Source organism: Magnolia sinica, chromosome 1 (assembly GCF_029962835.1).
Source record: "Magnolia sinica isolate HGM2019 chromosome 1, MsV1, whole genome shotgun sequence".
Lineage (NCBI taxonomy): Eukaryota > Viridiplantae > Streptophyta > Magnoliopsida > Magnoliales > Magnoliaceae > Magnolia > Magnolia sinica.
This window is the reverse complement of record NC_080573.1, coordinates 133445966-133463416: the sequence shown is the minus strand read 5'-3', so window position 1 is coordinate 133463416 and position 17451 is coordinate 133445966.

Sequence of the window (17451 nt, the reverse complement as noted above, 5' to 3'; positions counted from 1 at the left end):
GTAACTTAAACCTCCCTAATTAATATGGTAGAAAATAAAATACATAGAAAGTCAAGAGTGACTTAAACGCGGATACTACTGTATGAGGTGGGCTTGACCTTTCATATAGAAAAAGTTGAATTAAGGTGGGCTTGACCTTTCATATAGAAAAAGTTGAATTATAATAGAAACCCGACAACCATTTTAACTGACTTGACATTCATGTCAAGTGCAAAGTGCCCCACTAAAGCTCCACATTACACTCAAATAGCCCATACGCGTTTAAAGTTATGCCTTGTTAGACCATCATTTACTTAGTGGAATCTTAGGTAATAATTATATAAAAAAGATCCTATATGAATCACATTCTAATTTTCAACTCAACTCCATTTCCAACATGGGACAAGTTATCAAAGAAGCATATTTACAGAAAATTTAAAAATTAAATTGACAAATATATATATTCTAAACTCACATATATCATAAGAAAAATCATTAGAAAAAGGGATGTTCCATCAAACATTATGTTTATATCACTTACATGTATCGCTTTGGCGTATGGCGTGCCCGGAAGGTTGATGGGGAGAGATGCTAGCCCTTTCATGAAAGTAGTAAAGTTATCAAGTATCAGCGCGGTTTCGTGATCTTCAGGTCCCAAGCTTAGTATTTGTTTAACTATCACACTAAAAGTGAACTGTGACACACAAACTTATATGTTACATGCTAAATTATGGTCTGATTTCTACACAGGTTAGTAACAATTCGGTACGCACCTTTCGACTTTCTTCGCAAAAAATCAAAGTTCTCTTGTTTTTCCAAGTGCCCAAGATCTGAATAGCGTTGTTTTCGATGTCGGAGAGGAAGCAACTGTTTTCAGTTTTGATAGTAGCAAAGAGGTTGAGTGCCACAGCTCGAAGGCGCTTGTGGACATCGCCTGTAGTCACTAGCAATGTGAGGTCACCCAGTATGCCAGGAATGTTCGTAGGATAACTACTGGTGAAGAATCTATCCTCATTGTGGAGGATGAATGAATTGAAGTCTGCATCGCATGAGACGATCGTTGGGTGGCCAAAGAGATGTGATTTAAAGATCTTCCCATAGCTTCAAAAATTAACAAGAAATGAAAATAAATAATTAAATAAATAGATTTAGTATAATCAGACTCAAATCAGCTGGGAGATTATTATGGAAGTAAACGGTGGTGTGGTACTGACCGTTGGATGTTGGACTCGAGAAAGTGGCCTCTTGAAGTGGAGACATGGGGAGTGAGGAACGATAGCGTCTGACCGAGAAAGGGACACCAGCCAAGGGTCCCTGGGGGGAGTTTGGACGGCTTGGATTGCCGGATAATGTAGGTTAGAAGTGGGTAGAAGAAGATTACAAGTAAGAATGTGACTAGAGAAGGGGGGAAGAGAAACAGTAGTGTCATGGTTGTCTTATGCTGGGCACTCTTTTTCTTCTTCTTCTTGTTCTTCTTCTTCTTTTTTTTTTCCCTGACTGCTTAATAGAATATATATGACTTTTCCCTGCAAGGAACAATATATATATATATATATATATATATATATATATATATATATATATATATATATATATATATATATATGATTTTTCCCAATACCACCAACTTGGTGGTGTGTTGACATCACTAAGTTTTGTGGGACCCACCATGATGATGTGTTATATCCACACCAATCATCCATTTTGCGAGATCATTTTAAGTCATCCCCAAAAATAAAGCAGATCCAAGGCTCAAGTGGACCACAAAGTTGTGGAAAGAACGTTGAAACCTCACTAGGGCCCACCATAATTAATGTTTATTTATCATCCAACCTGTGCATTATATCACATTCACTTGAATGAAGGGAAAATATAAATATTAGCTAGATTCCAAAAAACTTATGGCCACCGAAAAGTTTTGAGATGGTAGGCATTTAATGCCCACCTTAGGGCACGATAAATAACGAAGCTGATCCAAATCTAAGTTTAGCATACCACATGAAAGAGTGGTATTTGAATACCCACCATTAAGAGCTTCTAGGAGGCCATTTGGAATGTTTATTTGCCATCAAACCTGTTAATCAGGTAACAAAGACCTTGGTGAAGGGAACACACAAGTTTCATCTTGATTCAAAACTTTCTGGTCCACAATAAGTTTTTAATGGTCAATCACAACTGTTTCATGTGGTGTGGTCCACCTGAGATTTGGATCTGCTTCATTTTTTCGGATCATGCCTTAAAATGTTATGTAGAAACGGATGGACGTCGTAGATGTAAGTCATATACATCAAAGTGGGCCCCACAGTCAGGTATCCACCGAAGCAGTGCTTAACTAATTCAAATGAGGCGGGTGCATGTAACAACGAGATTTCTCGGATTTGTATGTTAATTTTCTTTCACTATATTTTGCGCTTTGCTAAGCCCACATGCGTGTACAAGTTAGCTACCGCACGCGCCACCACAAATGCCAGTGTGGCAGAGAGGTGTAATATCCAAACCATCCATCAGAAGGAAGCCGCTATGTAGATTCCATATCTCTACAATCAGGTCGGTCTACCAGTCATATGGTCCAAAATTAACGGAAAAAATCTGCTGATATTTTCTAACCCGTCCACTTGTTTCTAACATCATGGCACCCCTACTGAAATGGACCACCTTTATCTTTCGGCAGTAGCATCTACGTTATAATCTCCAAATGAGAGATGGCTTGCATATTTCATCTATATGCTACAAAATGGTGGCGTGTGTATTAACTGATTTGTACATGCATGCTTAGCAAAGCCCTACTACTATTTTTATGAGAAATTTACGATTGTACGACCCATTTATGGCCCATTTACGAGAAGAGACCCACCTCATTTTACCTTACAAGAATAAGCCCCAGATGTACGGACGCCTTCCCAAAGGTCGAAAATGCCCCTGCTTTTTCCTTCAAGCGGGGAGACAGCGCTGACGCTCCTCGAACTCCGAGTTTACGAACGGTTCAAAAGAGATCAACGTTACATGGGCCCCACAGTTATGTATTTATTATATCCACAACGTTCATCCATATTTCGAGATCATTGCGGAGCATTATCCTAAAAAAAAAATCATATCCAAAGATCAACTGGACCACACCACAAAGAGTAGCGGGAAAATTGATTTTCACCGTTAAAAATTTTGTAGGGCCCACCATAACATTTATTTTCCATCCAATATATTCATAAGGTCACAGAGACCTGGATGAAGAGGAAAAACAAATTTCATAATGATCCAAAACTTCCGTAACACCTAAAAGGGTTTCAATGGTAGACGTTCAATTCCCCACTGCCTTTTACAGTGTGGTCCACTTGATAGTTAGATCTGTCTTATTCTCCGTCCCCAGCCTTAAATGAGCTCGAAAAATAGATGGACGGTTTGGATATAACATAGACCTCATGATGGGACCACAAAAACAACAAAGATTCGAAGTATATATATATATATATATATATATATATATATATATATATATATAAAAAGCAGATTTTTATTTTTCTATACAAGGAGATTTAGCCACGGATAATAACCATATCCATATCTACAAAAATTCGTAGCCATAGTATACTGTCTAGGGTGGGCGTGCCGAACGAGCACCCCCGCGCTAGTTGCTGACTTATCCGGTGGGACCATGCCCATCTAATCCCTTATGACTACGGATTATACTGTAGCCATAGACAGATTGCCAGAACAATAACCTATGCAAATTTTTTTAATTTAATTTATTTTATTTTATTTTATTTTATTTTTTACATGGAGAACTTTATTCTACCTACAATTTTCTCAAACACATATTTATATAAATTTGTATATAAAAGCATATAAAAATTTTTTCCTCTCTTTTTTTCATTTCTTTCTTTATTCATTTAAAAAGTATATATTCTAAACCAAAATTAGTTATGCGATGAACCCTATATGATTTTGGGGTAGGAGAAGCTACTTTAGCCAACCAACCTGGTTATTTTCCAAGATTCCATCAGGTTGATGACCGTGAAATGCATGGAAATGACCGTGAAGTGCATGGAAATGACCGTGAAGGGAATTGACCGTGAAATGCATGGAAATGATCGTGAAATAAAACGGAATTGCTGAAAATAATCATGAAATGCATGAAAATGACTGTGAAGTGAAGCGATTTGACCGTGAAATGCATGGAAATGACCATGAAGTGAAGGGAATTGACCGTGAAGTGCATGGAAATGACCGTGAAGTGAAACGGAATCGCAGGAAATGACCGTGAAATGAAATGGAATCGCCGGAAATGACTGTGAATGAGAATTTCCTTTCATTTCACGATCATTTCCATGCATTTCACAGTCAATTCCCTTCACTTCACGGTCATTTCCATGCATTTCACGGTCAATTCCCTTCACTTCACGGTCATTTCCATGCATTTCATGGTCATTTCCCTCCACTTCACGGTCATTTTCATGCATTTCACGGTCAATTCCGGCGATTCTGTTTTGATTCACGGTCATTTTCATGCATTTCACGGTCATTGCCCTTCACTTCACAGTCATTTTCATGCATTTCACGGTCAATTCGCTTCACTTCACGGTCATTTCCATGCATTTCACGATCAATCCCGGCGATTCCGTTTTGATTCACGGTCATTTCCATGCATTTCACGGTCAATTCCCTTCACTTCACAGTCAGTTCCATGCATTTCACGATCATTCCCCTACACTTCACGGTCATTCCCATGCATTTAATCCCGGCGATTCTATTTTGATTCACGGTCATTTCCATGCATTTCACGGTCATTTCCCTTCACTTCATGGTCATTTCCATGCATTTCACGGTCATTCACGGTGATTCCGTGTTGATTCACGATCATTTCCATGCATTTCACGGTCAATTCCCTTCACTTCACGGTCATTTCCACTCATTTCAAGTCAATTCGCTCCACTTCATCATCATTTCCATGCATTTCACGGTCATTCCCGACGATTCCGTGTTGATTCACAGTCATTTCTAAGTATTTCACAGTCAATTCCCTTCACTTCACGGTCATTTCCACGCATTTCACGGTCAATTCGCTTCACTTCATGGACATTTCCATGCATTTCACGGTCATTCCTGGCGATTTGGATTGAACATGGATGAAGTAACAATTCATCATCTGTGGGATAAGCTCATTTTCCAAAGCCTACAAAGTTAATTTTAATCCCATCTCACACTCCTTCCAAACATGCCATTCCGTATTTCAAAGTGGGATTAGTTAAACGGAAATTACCGTGAAATAAAATGGAATCGCTCGAAATCACCGTGAAATGCATGGAAATGACTGTGCAGTGAAGCGAATGGACAGTGAAGTGAAGGGACATGACCGTGAAATGCACCGAAATGACCGTGAATCAACACAGAATAGACAGGAATGACCGTAGTATACATGTAAATGACCGTGAAGTGAGGTGATTGGACCTTGAAATGCGCAAAAATGACTGTGAAGTGAAGGGGCATTGTAACGCCCTGAAATTCGAGGGTCGAGCATAACTCAGCTCCCGAGTTCCAAAACATCACTTATGCAACATATTTAATGATGGATGATGTTGTCTGTATGAGTACATAAAACATGGAATAGATTAAGTCAAACTGCAAATATAGTTCAGGGATAAGTGAAGAACGCAAGCGGAAGACTTAAAGAAATATAAGTATACATGTATAAATCCCTGAAATACATATACATACCAGGTCATACTTACAAGTGTTACTATCAAAATTACATGTATCAATTACATCATTTATGCCCAAAAGAAATCCCAAAATCCCACACATCAGAACAAGGCTCACTAGAACCCGTCTGAAAACTGCATGAAAGAAAATGCAGCCTCATTATCATCGAGCTCCGGCTCAGCCTCGGAAGTCGCATCAACATCTGCAACTAAGACGGAGTCTAGTGGGTGTTTAAACACCGTCCCAGAATGTAGGAATGAGTGATCAACTCAGTGGAACAATAAAGCAAAGGTTAACATGTTATCAATTCAATCAAGCAGTAATGATAAAGCAGAATAAGCAAACATGTCCTAAGTACTCTTGTTAATGCAAGGATGCATGTAGAATGATGCGTGCCCTCACACGTACACCCTCAGCGTCTTCATCTTACGTTACGCATGATATCGTCTCAAAGTGCGCCACGTCTATAAAGCACATGCAAATGCGGTGCATGAACATGATTACCAAGTTGTTATTAGTCATTTTCATACAACAGGATTAGGAAGCTAAGATACCTTTCTCATATCAATGTTCAAACAGTGATCCATTTTAGGGTCGTCAGTCCTAGATCATCTCATACGATCATATGGTTTCAGGTCGTTGCAAAGGGCTCGTCACCAATCAATGCACGCCTATCATACCTTCATTGCTACACTAAGGCTCGTCACGTCAATGTGGTATCCAGGTATGCTCGAGGTCACTACAAAGGGCTCGTCACCAATCAATGCAGGCCGATAGCACGAATATAGTGTCCCATACCATCATAATCGGCTCACGAGTTTGGTTGCTCACTGGTCACTACGGGGAGGCTCGTCACCCCAGCGTAGGCCGACAGCTCGACCACGGTGTCCCATACCACCATGTCCGGCTCATGAGTCTTAGCGGATCCAGGTGCAATGGTTAACAGGATTTGCACTGGTAAGTTTGGTACCTTAGATTCAAGCAGTAGCGTCCATACATGGTGAACATACATCAAACAATCGGGTTACTTGACGAACTCGACTAGCACGAGCGCACGTTGGGTCGAACGACATAGAGTGCGCAAACACTCCGTGTGGCCAAACCACTGCCGACAACTCTAATACGACTCGGGTTCGTCAAACACGTCCTTTTGTGGCGAAAGCAGCCTCAGCCACAATCTCAAGGCCGATTACCGATTTCCTGGACTATTCATAGTCCCAAACACATTCTACTATAACAGATGTTCATATCGACAATTTAGAATAGTAATGGAATAACAACTCAAATCATGTGGTATGTAAGCATTTGAAAAATATCAACTTAACATGAATTTTCACATAAGTAATACTTGAAATTAAACAACAAGGAATGTAACTTGCATGAAGGAAATCATACACACCAGGAAGAGAGTTGAGAATCTCTTCTCAATGCCCATATTAGGTTGATATATCACATATCAGAACATTCAGACATTTCTACAAACACTTAGAATACAAAGGTCGACATACATGACGTATGTTGGAATACACACATCTGGACAATTCCTTTTGCCGAGGAGTTGTCACACATACATCTAGCATAAATACACGACAAATAATCATGGCAATCACATGTTCATATTTTATACGTATACGGTACTTTATACATCTACAAAGAATATACAAATCTCAATATAACACATGCATATCAGGAACGCATAATAAACATAGCATTTGGCATGTGAAATCTCATCCATAATAAGAATAAACCATTAGCTGGCATTGAAAGCCTTGAAAACCATAACCTATACAATTAAAGTCCGCACCTTAAACCAGAAATAGAACACCGAATTGATTCAGACGATATGTCTTCGTCAACGACGACAGAACAACCTAAGGCAAGAATAGAAATAAGCTACAACACACATATACTCATCTAAGCTCTAAAACAGATTTGGGTTAGGTTAACTTACCCAAGGATGAACTTAGAATCGCCGGAATAACGATTCCAAAGTGATGGTTTAAGGATGAAGAACAACAGGAAAGAATCTAAGATGATTCACCAACTTCTCTCTCACTTTCTCTCTCTTTTCCTCTCTCTTTCTTAGCTAGGGTTAGGAAATTCGTATGGAAAAGAGAGCTAGGGTTTTAAGGTCTATATATAGGCCTAACATTGATGAGAATAACCCCGGGGCCAAGGTATACTTAGGTTATAACCAAAATAGGCCTCTCTCGATCAACGGAACACTTCTGATAGGCCTTTTTCCACGAGAGGTCAGACTTAAGCTCACTGACCATGGATCTAGGTCAGATTGAGTTTTCGTACCGATCGGCTTTACAGATTAGCCGTGGCAGAGCACACTCAATTCAACGGTCACCGAAACTCGATCAGGACCACAAGCACTTGGACATGCCTGAGCCACCTTCCCTGATCTGAGGGTGAAATTGGGTCAGAATCCAACGGTCAGATTTCTTAAAATCATCGCGCAAGCGACACGACTCAGATTTCATAAAAACACCTTTTAATTTTCACCGTTCTCACACTATTCACTCCGGACTCAATCAAATCGACCCAGAACATCATCTGGACTTGATTTTTGAGGTGGTGGCCAAGTCCAACATGGTGACCAATACAGCCTAAGATTATCGCTATTGGACTTACGACACGCGGTTCAGGTCCGATCCAAAACTTCCAAAAATTTCCAAGGACAACTGGATTTAGCGATGAATCCCAGATTTCAGAGTAACGTAGCGCTAATGATTCTATAGATTTTGAGTCATGCAGATCAAATTTAAAGTGATTGATGCTAATTTCACAAGCAATCGAGTTTAGCACTAATTACCCCACAAATAGCTTCTAAGGAAAATAGAGGTAGTACTCGGGTCAAGGCACAAAATTTTTTGGGTCATTACAGGCATGATTGTGAAATGCGCCGAAATGACGGTAAATCAACATGGAATAGGCGGGAATGACCGTGATATGCATGGAAATGACCATGAAGTGTAGTGATTGGATCGTGAAATGCGCAGAAATGACCGTGAAGTAAGGGATATGACCGTGAAATGCGCCGAAATGACCGTGAATCAACACGAAATACGCGGGAATGACCGTGATATGCATGGAAATGACCGTGAAGTGAAGCGAATAGACCGTGAAATGTGCGAAAATGACCGTGAAGTGAAGGGGTATGACCGTGAAATATGCTGAAATGACCATGGATCAACACAGAATCGCCGGGAATGATCGTGATATGCATGGAAATGACCGTGAATTGGCGAATGGACCGTGAAATGCGTGAAAATGACCGTGAAGTAAAGGGGCATGACCATGAAATGCGCCGAAATAACCGTGAATCAACACGGAATAGGCGAGAATGACTATGATATGCATGAAAATGACCGTGAAGTGAGGCAAATGGACCGTGAAATGCGCCGAAATGACCGTGAATCAACACGGAATATGCGGGAATGACCATAGTATGCATGGAAATGACCGTGAAGTAAGGCGAATGGACTATGAAATGCACAGAAATGATCGTGAAGTGAAGGGGCATGTCTGTGAAATGCGCCGAAATGACCGTGAATCAACACGGAATCGCCGGGAATGACCGTGATATGCATGGAAATGACCGTGAATCTTAGCGAATGGACCGTGAAATATGTAAAAATGACCGTGAAGTGAAGGGGCATGACCGTGAAATGCACCGAAATGACTGTGATATGCATGGAAATGACCGTGAAGTGAGGTGAATGGACCATGAAATGCATGGAAATGACCGTGAAGTAAAGGGGCATGACCGTGAAATGCGCCGAAATGACCGTGAATCTACACTTCACGGTCATTTCCATGCATATCACGGTCATTCCCGCCTATTCCGTGTTGATTCACGGTCATTTCGACGCATTTCATGGTCATGCCCCTTCACTTCACGGTCATTTTCGTGCATTTCATGGTCCATTCGCCTCACTTCACAGTCATTTCCATGCATATCACGGTCATTTTTGCCTACTCCGTGTTGATTCACGGTCATTTTGGCGCATTTTATGGTCATGTCCCTTCACTTCACGGTCATTTCCGTGTATTTTACCGTCCATTCGCCTCACTTCACGGTCATTTCCATGCATATCACGGTCATTCCCGCCTATTCCGTGTTGATTCACGGTCATTTCGACGCATTTCACGGTCATGCCCCTTCACTTCATGGTCATTTCCGAGCATTTCAAGGTCCAATTACTTCACTTCACGGTCATTTCCGTGCATATCACAGCCATTCCCGCCTATTCCGTGTTGATTCATGGTTATTTTGGCGTATTTCACGATCATGCCCCTTCACTTCACTGTCATTTTCGTGCATTTCATGGTCCATTCGCCTCACTTTACGGTCATTTCCATGTATATTATGGTCATTCCCGCCTATTCCGTATTGATTCACGGTTATTTCGGCGCATTTCACGGTCATGGCCCTTCACTTCACGGTCATTTCCGTGCATTTCACGGTCCATTTACCTCACTTCACGGTCATTTTCATGCATATCACGGCCATTCCCGCGTATTCCGTGTTGATTCACGGTCATTTCGGCGCATTTCACGGTCATTCCCGCGTATTCCGTGTTGATTCACGGTCATTTCGGCGCATTTCACGGTCATGCCCCTTCACTTCATGGTCATTTCCGTGAATTTCATGGTCCATTCGCCTCACTTCATGGTCATTTCCATGCATATCACGGTCATTCCTACCTATTCCGTGTTGATTCACAGTCATTTCAGCGCATTTCACGGTCATGCCCTTTCACTTCACGGTCCTTCCCGTGAAGTGAAGCAAATTGACAGTGAAATACGTGGAAATGACCGTGAAATGCGTGGAAATGACCGATGACCGTGAAATGCATGGAAATGATCGTGAAGTGAAGCGAATTGATCGTGAAATGTGTGGAAATGACCATGAAATGCATGGAAATGACCGTGAAGTGAAGCGAATTGATCGTGAAATGCGTGGAAATGACCGTGAAGTGAAGGGAATTGACCGTGAAATGCGTGAAAATGACCATGAATCAACACGGAATCACCGGGAATGACCGTGAATGCATGGAAATTACCATGAAGTGAAGCGAATTGACCATGAAATGCATGGAAATGATCGTGAAGTGAAGGGAATTGACCGTGAAATGCGTGGAAATTACCGTGAATCAACACGGAATTGCTGGGAATGACCGTGAAATGCATGAAAATGACCGTGAAGTGAAGCGAATTGACCGTGAAATGCGTGGAAATGATCGTGAAGTGAAGTGAATTGACCGTGAAATACGTGAAAATGACCGTGAATCAACATGGAATCGCCGGGAATGACCATGAAATGCATGAAAATGACCGTGAAGTGAAGCGAATTGACCATAACATGCGTGGAAATGACCATGAAGTGAAGGGAATTGACCGTGAAATGCATGGAAATGACCGTGAATCAAAACGGAATCGCCGGGAATGACCGTGAAATGCATGGAAATGACCGTGAAGTGTAGGAAAATGACCGTGAAATGCATAAAAATGACCGTGAAGTGAAGGGAATTGACTGTGAAATGCATGGAAATGAACGCGAATCAAAACGGAATCGTCGGGATTGACCATGAAATGCATGTAATTGATCACAAAGTAAATGAAATGAATGAAATTGACCGCTAAGTGAATGAAATGGATTTTCAACCATCGACCTGATGGAATCTTGGAAAATAACCAGGTTGGTTGGTTAAAGTAGCTTCTCCTACCCCAAAATCATATTGGGTACATCAAGTAACTAATTTTAGTTTAGAAGATATTCTTGTCAAATGAATAAAGAAAGAAATGAAAATAGAGAAAAAAAATTTATATGCTTATATATACGTATCTATATAAATATGTGTTAGAGAAAATTATATGTAGAATAAAGTTCTCCATGTAAAAAAAAAGAAAAAAAGAAAAAAAGAAAAAAAAATATAGACTATCGTCACGGTAGTCCATTTATGGCTACGGTTATAATTCATAGCCATAGGGGCCGCCACACGGGCGTAGCCTCGCCAGATCGGCGTGACCCCGCCAGACAGGCCAGCAACTAGAACGGGGGCTGCTAGTTCGGTGAGCCCACCTTAGATAGACTTTCATGGCTACGGATTAGGGTATTTGTGGCTACGGTTATAATCCGTAAACATAGGTCTAACCGTAGCAAATGACTTTACCATTCTACTTTGAATGTCTATGTTGAAACTCTTTTAGGGGCAATGGAAGTTTTGGATCATTACGAAATTTGTTTTTACTCTTCATCCAGGTCTTCGTGACCTTATGAATAGATTGGATGGAAAACAAATGTTATGGTGAGCCCTACAACAGTTTCAACGGTGAAAAACAATTTCCTGCTGCTCTTTGTGGTCTGGTCCAGTTGATCTTTGGATATGATTTTTTTTTTGATAATGCTCCGAAATGATCTCGAAATATGGATGAACGTTGTGGATATAATAAATACTTAACTGTGGGGCCCATGTAACTTTGATATCTTTTGAACCGTTCGTGCAACTCGGAGTTCGAGGAGCGTTAGTGCTCGTCTTCGAGCACCACCGATCCGGTTGAAGGAAAAAGCAGGGGCATTTTCGACCTTTGGCAAGCCGTCCGTACATCAAGGGCTTATTTTTGAAAGCTAAAAAGAAGTGGGCTTAGAAATTTAAATGGGCCTTAGATGGGTCGTACAGTTGTAAATTTCTCCTATTTTTATAGAGGAGAAGCGGATCGGCTGTGACCCGGCACAAAGATATTCCTGTGTCCAGGGCTGTGTGGGGCCAACATAGATATCCATTACAAATCCACTCCGTCCATCGGTTTTGAAAGACCATATTATAGTGGGATTCTAAAAATCAGGCATATCCAAAACTCATTTGGGCCACACCACATGAAATAGTGGGAATTGAGCGCCTGGGATGACGGAAGTTTCGTATTAGGATGATATTTTTTCCTAAAGTTTATCTGAATGGTAATAACCCTATGAACGGTGGATGGCATATAAAAATCATGGTCAGCTCTGGGAATGTTTCAACGGTGGACGTTTCTTTTCTCACTGTTTAGTTGGTGTGGCGCACCTGAGTTTTGGATCTGCCTGTTTTTACATTTTATCATTAATTCGGTCTTTCAAAACATATGGATGGAGTGGATTTCTCACGGACATCTCTGTGGGCCCATATCCCCGGGCATAGGGATATGCCGGGGTCATGGGCAATCTGCTTCCTATGATCCTCTGACTGAGTAGGAAGCTTGAGTTAAAATGGTATATGTCGAGTATATTAATCCAAAATAAGCCGATTAAATTGTTGAACTTATAGTCGATAAATTATGGTCTGAAAATCAGATTATTTAGACAATTCTAAACCTCTGATTCGGGAATACTCATTTTTGTTTTTAAATTGGACCGTTGGATTTTTTTTTTATTTCTACCGTCCAAAAAATGTCCTGCAATTTAATTAGAGGTGTACATGAAACCAGCTAGCTCGGTTAGCTCACTCGACTTGACTCGAAAAAGCTCAATCCAACTCAGTATGAAGCTAAGTTCGAGGCGAATCAAGCTAATTTTTTTAGCTCGAAAATGCGTTCAAGCCGAGTTCAAGCTGGCCCCAGCTCAACTCAACTCAACTCGGATCAAACCAGTTCAGTGACTCAGTTACTTTGATATTAATGTTGCTCACTATGGGTTTGATGAAATCACTATGGGTTTGATGAAATGACTCAAAGAAGTATGGCTGGTGGCAAGGAAGGTATATATATGAAATCAACACCTTTTTTTTTCCTGATTTTTATGTTACTTAGAATGTGTTTGATAAAATATCTGTAAAACCATTGTTATTGTATCGAATACAATGAGATTTTGAAGGTACAGTCCAGGTGTTTGTAAAAATGCTACAATAATAAACTCAGCACGATCTTGGCTCGAACTCGGCTGGAACTGGCCCGAGCTGTCGATCGAACCTAACCGAGCTGGCCAGTCAGGTTGGCTCGAGGACCAAGCCGAGCCGAGTTCAAGCTGAGGTCGGCTAGTGGCCGAGCCAAGTCGAGCTAAGGCCACCTCGACTCGGTTCAACGCGATGTACACCCCTGAATTTAATATTTAGAGAACTCAATGAAACTATTTTTTGATTCATTATACATCTAAACCGCTACCCATAATCTGGACAGTTTAGTTTGAATAAATTGTATGTCATATGTGCCATGGCTCAGTAATTTCCAATTGGCTGCGCATCATCCGTCACACTCTGCGGAGCATCAAGTGTTTCTCATTTTTTTTAAAGCTTTAGTTTTAATGATGCCTTGCGTTTTGGCATATAAGGCGTCATTTAATTACTGAGAAATGTTCACACTCATCCATTTCAATGGATACTCTCCATCGAGTTATATGCAGCCAATGTATCATGTGAATACTACATCCGAGCCATCTGAAAGGTTTGTCACCCCTTGATCATCATTCACCACAAAAATCAGGACAATCCATTAATCAAGTGGCCCACTCTCTAGGGAACTGTAGAAAGCAATGGACGGCCAATGGATTAATCATTGTATGTTTTCGGCCCGCCTGATGTGATGGATCGTCCTAAATTTTTCACCCAATGATCTTCAAGGTGGAGCCCACCATTCTGTCGGCTAAGATGTCACATACTCTTAAAACGTCCCCAGGTGTACAACTCAATGGATGGTAACTTTGACCCTTGATGTATGGAAACCTTTCCATGTAGACTTCAAAAAAATAATAATCATACGGATGGGATGATCCAAAACTGGAAAGACCAGCATCGGACGGACAAGATTGACATCAGAAGATAAGTCCAATCACAGATGCTTAATACGGTCAAGTTGATGTGAATTTTTCAGATTAGAGGAAGAAGTATGGCCTGTCCAAAGAGGTGATGTGGATGCCATCGATTCCAAATACAACTCGGTGCACGCATGGGGTTCCATCCCTGCTCTCACTGCCTGCGCTCTGAAGCCGGGTGGGGTCTAGGTCCATGGTGTATGCAAGGAATCGGAAGAGGATTTCGTTGTGAGTAAATTTTGTGGGGTCCACCATGACTTACGTATTTTATCCGCTCCGTCCATACATTTTACAGATAATTTTAGAACTTGAGCCCAAAAATGAGTCATATTCGGTGTTCAAATGGACCACACTACATGAAACAGTTGAATTGAACATCTACTGTTGAAAATTTCTTAGGGGCCTTAGAAGTCTTGGATCAAGCTTATATTTGTGCTTTCCTTTCATCCATGTCTGATGGGATCTTATAAATATGTTGGATGACAAATAAACATCACTGTCTATCCTAGAAAGGTTTCATCGGTGGAAATCATTATCCCCACAGTTTCTAGTGGTATGATCCACTTGATCTTTGGATATGCTTCAATTTTCGGCTCAACCCCTTAAATTAGATGGAATTATAGATGGGCGGCATGGATAAACCAAATACATTCAAGGTGGCCCAACTGAATTTACTTAGTACGATAAGAGCATACTCATCCAAGAAATCCACCCCCTTCATCCGTTTTTTAAGCCTAAGTTAAAACACGAGACCAAAAATAATGCGGATCCAAAACTATTAATGCTCCTAGTTGCATTTGGACACTTAGACAATCCAATCAACCAATTGAGACTGATAATTAATTACAACAAACATTTCCATGTCTACCCCACAAATATGACACCAATCCAACAAAAATTAGATGTTTCATCCATGGATTTTTAATATGGATGGTCAAGATTAATTATATAAAAATAGGTCCAATCAATAATGGGTCCATTTATTTGTTATGGCACATCATGGATTGCTTATGATTATAAAGAATCTCTTGAGAAAAGGATGGCTATAGAAAATAATACCTTGAATTGGATCGTCCATGTGATTTTGTAGCCAATGAAATGTTCTTGACTTAGTAGATTGTCCAGATCCATCTTGGATTGCTTATGATTATATATGATAAAAAAAATCTCTTTCATCAAAGAGAAAAAGGATGGCTATAGAAAATAACCCATTGAATTGGATCATCCATACGATTTTGTAGTCTATGAAATGTTCTTGACTTAGTAGACGGTCCAGATCCATCGCTGAACTATATAAGTGAGAGATGCAACTAGAAGCACTGTATCTTGCCGTGCCTATAGTCTTGAAACATGTCTTTATATTATATTATTACATTATCATAACTTAAAATTTAAGTAAAAAATATATTATCTACCATGTGATTAGTTTTTAATATTTTTTAACTGTAACCTTCTCATATAATTACCGAAATAAACTTGACTATTAGACAAAATTGACCCCAGCTGCATGTAATCCGGATGTTTACATGGGGCTTGCTGCATTGTTCATGAAAAATCCACCTGATCCATCCATTTTGCCAACTCATGTTAGGACATGAGCCCAAAAATTAAGAAAATTCAAAATTCAAGTGAGCCACACGATAGAAAATAGTAGTGATTGGATGACTACCCTTGAAACATTTGTAGGGCCAATGAAAGTTTTCTACTTGGTGACCCACTTGAGTTTTGGATCTGCCTCATTTTTTTAAAAATGTCTTGTAACGTTAACTTTATGATAACTTCCTGAGTTCGACTGTCGCAGGCAATCCATGTACCTGCAATGGAATCACTATTTACGCGCAGATTTGTTGAAGAAAGATCCTTACCTCATATTAGGGATGTGATTATTGCAGCATTTCAGTTTTATATTAGAAAGCTTTGCTTGAGTTATATATAAACTAGGTGTACTCTTATCGAGTGCATGCCAATGGATAATCACACTCTGTCATAGTATCAAAGGTTTTGTGTTCAACCAGAACTTTCAGTTGCACATTCAAGACAAAAAGTTTTATTTAATTATAAAAATAAATAATTTTAAATGTTATGTATTACAGATAGATGCTCCAATTCTCCCAGCATTTGGACACTTAGTCCAATCCACCAATCAAGCTTGTTAACGAAGAAGTCCAATGCACATTTGATGGCTATAACGCAAACATGACACTAATCCAATAGAAATTAATCATTTGATCCATGGACTTTAATATGGACAGTCAAAATTTGTTTATATAAAAATAGGTCTAATTAATTATGGGCCCCTAATTACATGAAAGACTCCTAAATTATTTCTTTTGCTTTGCATTAAAATTACTTACATCTTCCCCATGCCTTTCGAAGGGATCGTTAATATATTAAATTACTCAAATATTGCTTATCGTGGCCAACATCTTAAAATCCGAACTACACACTTGCTCATCGGGTCCAAACCATTCCAACCAATGACAAGATTGTAAGATTGTAAGATTGTACACATGGAATAAAAGTCATCTAAGCAGAACATTTAGATGATGAGTTTGTAGTTGAAATGTGTTGAAACATAAAAACTTGTACTTACTGTTTACACCTGTCTTGATGCGTCCACGTGGACCAATGACATGCGGCCACATCTCGAAGATATGTTCAAATGATGGATGGAATCATGATCGCCTTGAGATTATCTTTAAACCCTATTTCCTTGGGCAATAAGTCATCTGCCAAAAGCAGACTGGCTCAAAGTTGGGCGAGACATTGTAAGAAGTACACATGATCCACACACAAAACGACACGTGATCGAGCAATGTGCTCAAGAAGCTATATAAAGCCTCGTCAATATAGGAACTCAATCGCAATCCAAACACGTTTGACAATATCATCTCACACAATCATGCCCAAATGAAAAACTCATCAGACATAATCAGTGCTTTCATGGTGACTACAAAGGTTCGAAAAGTCAATGCTTCTTAAAT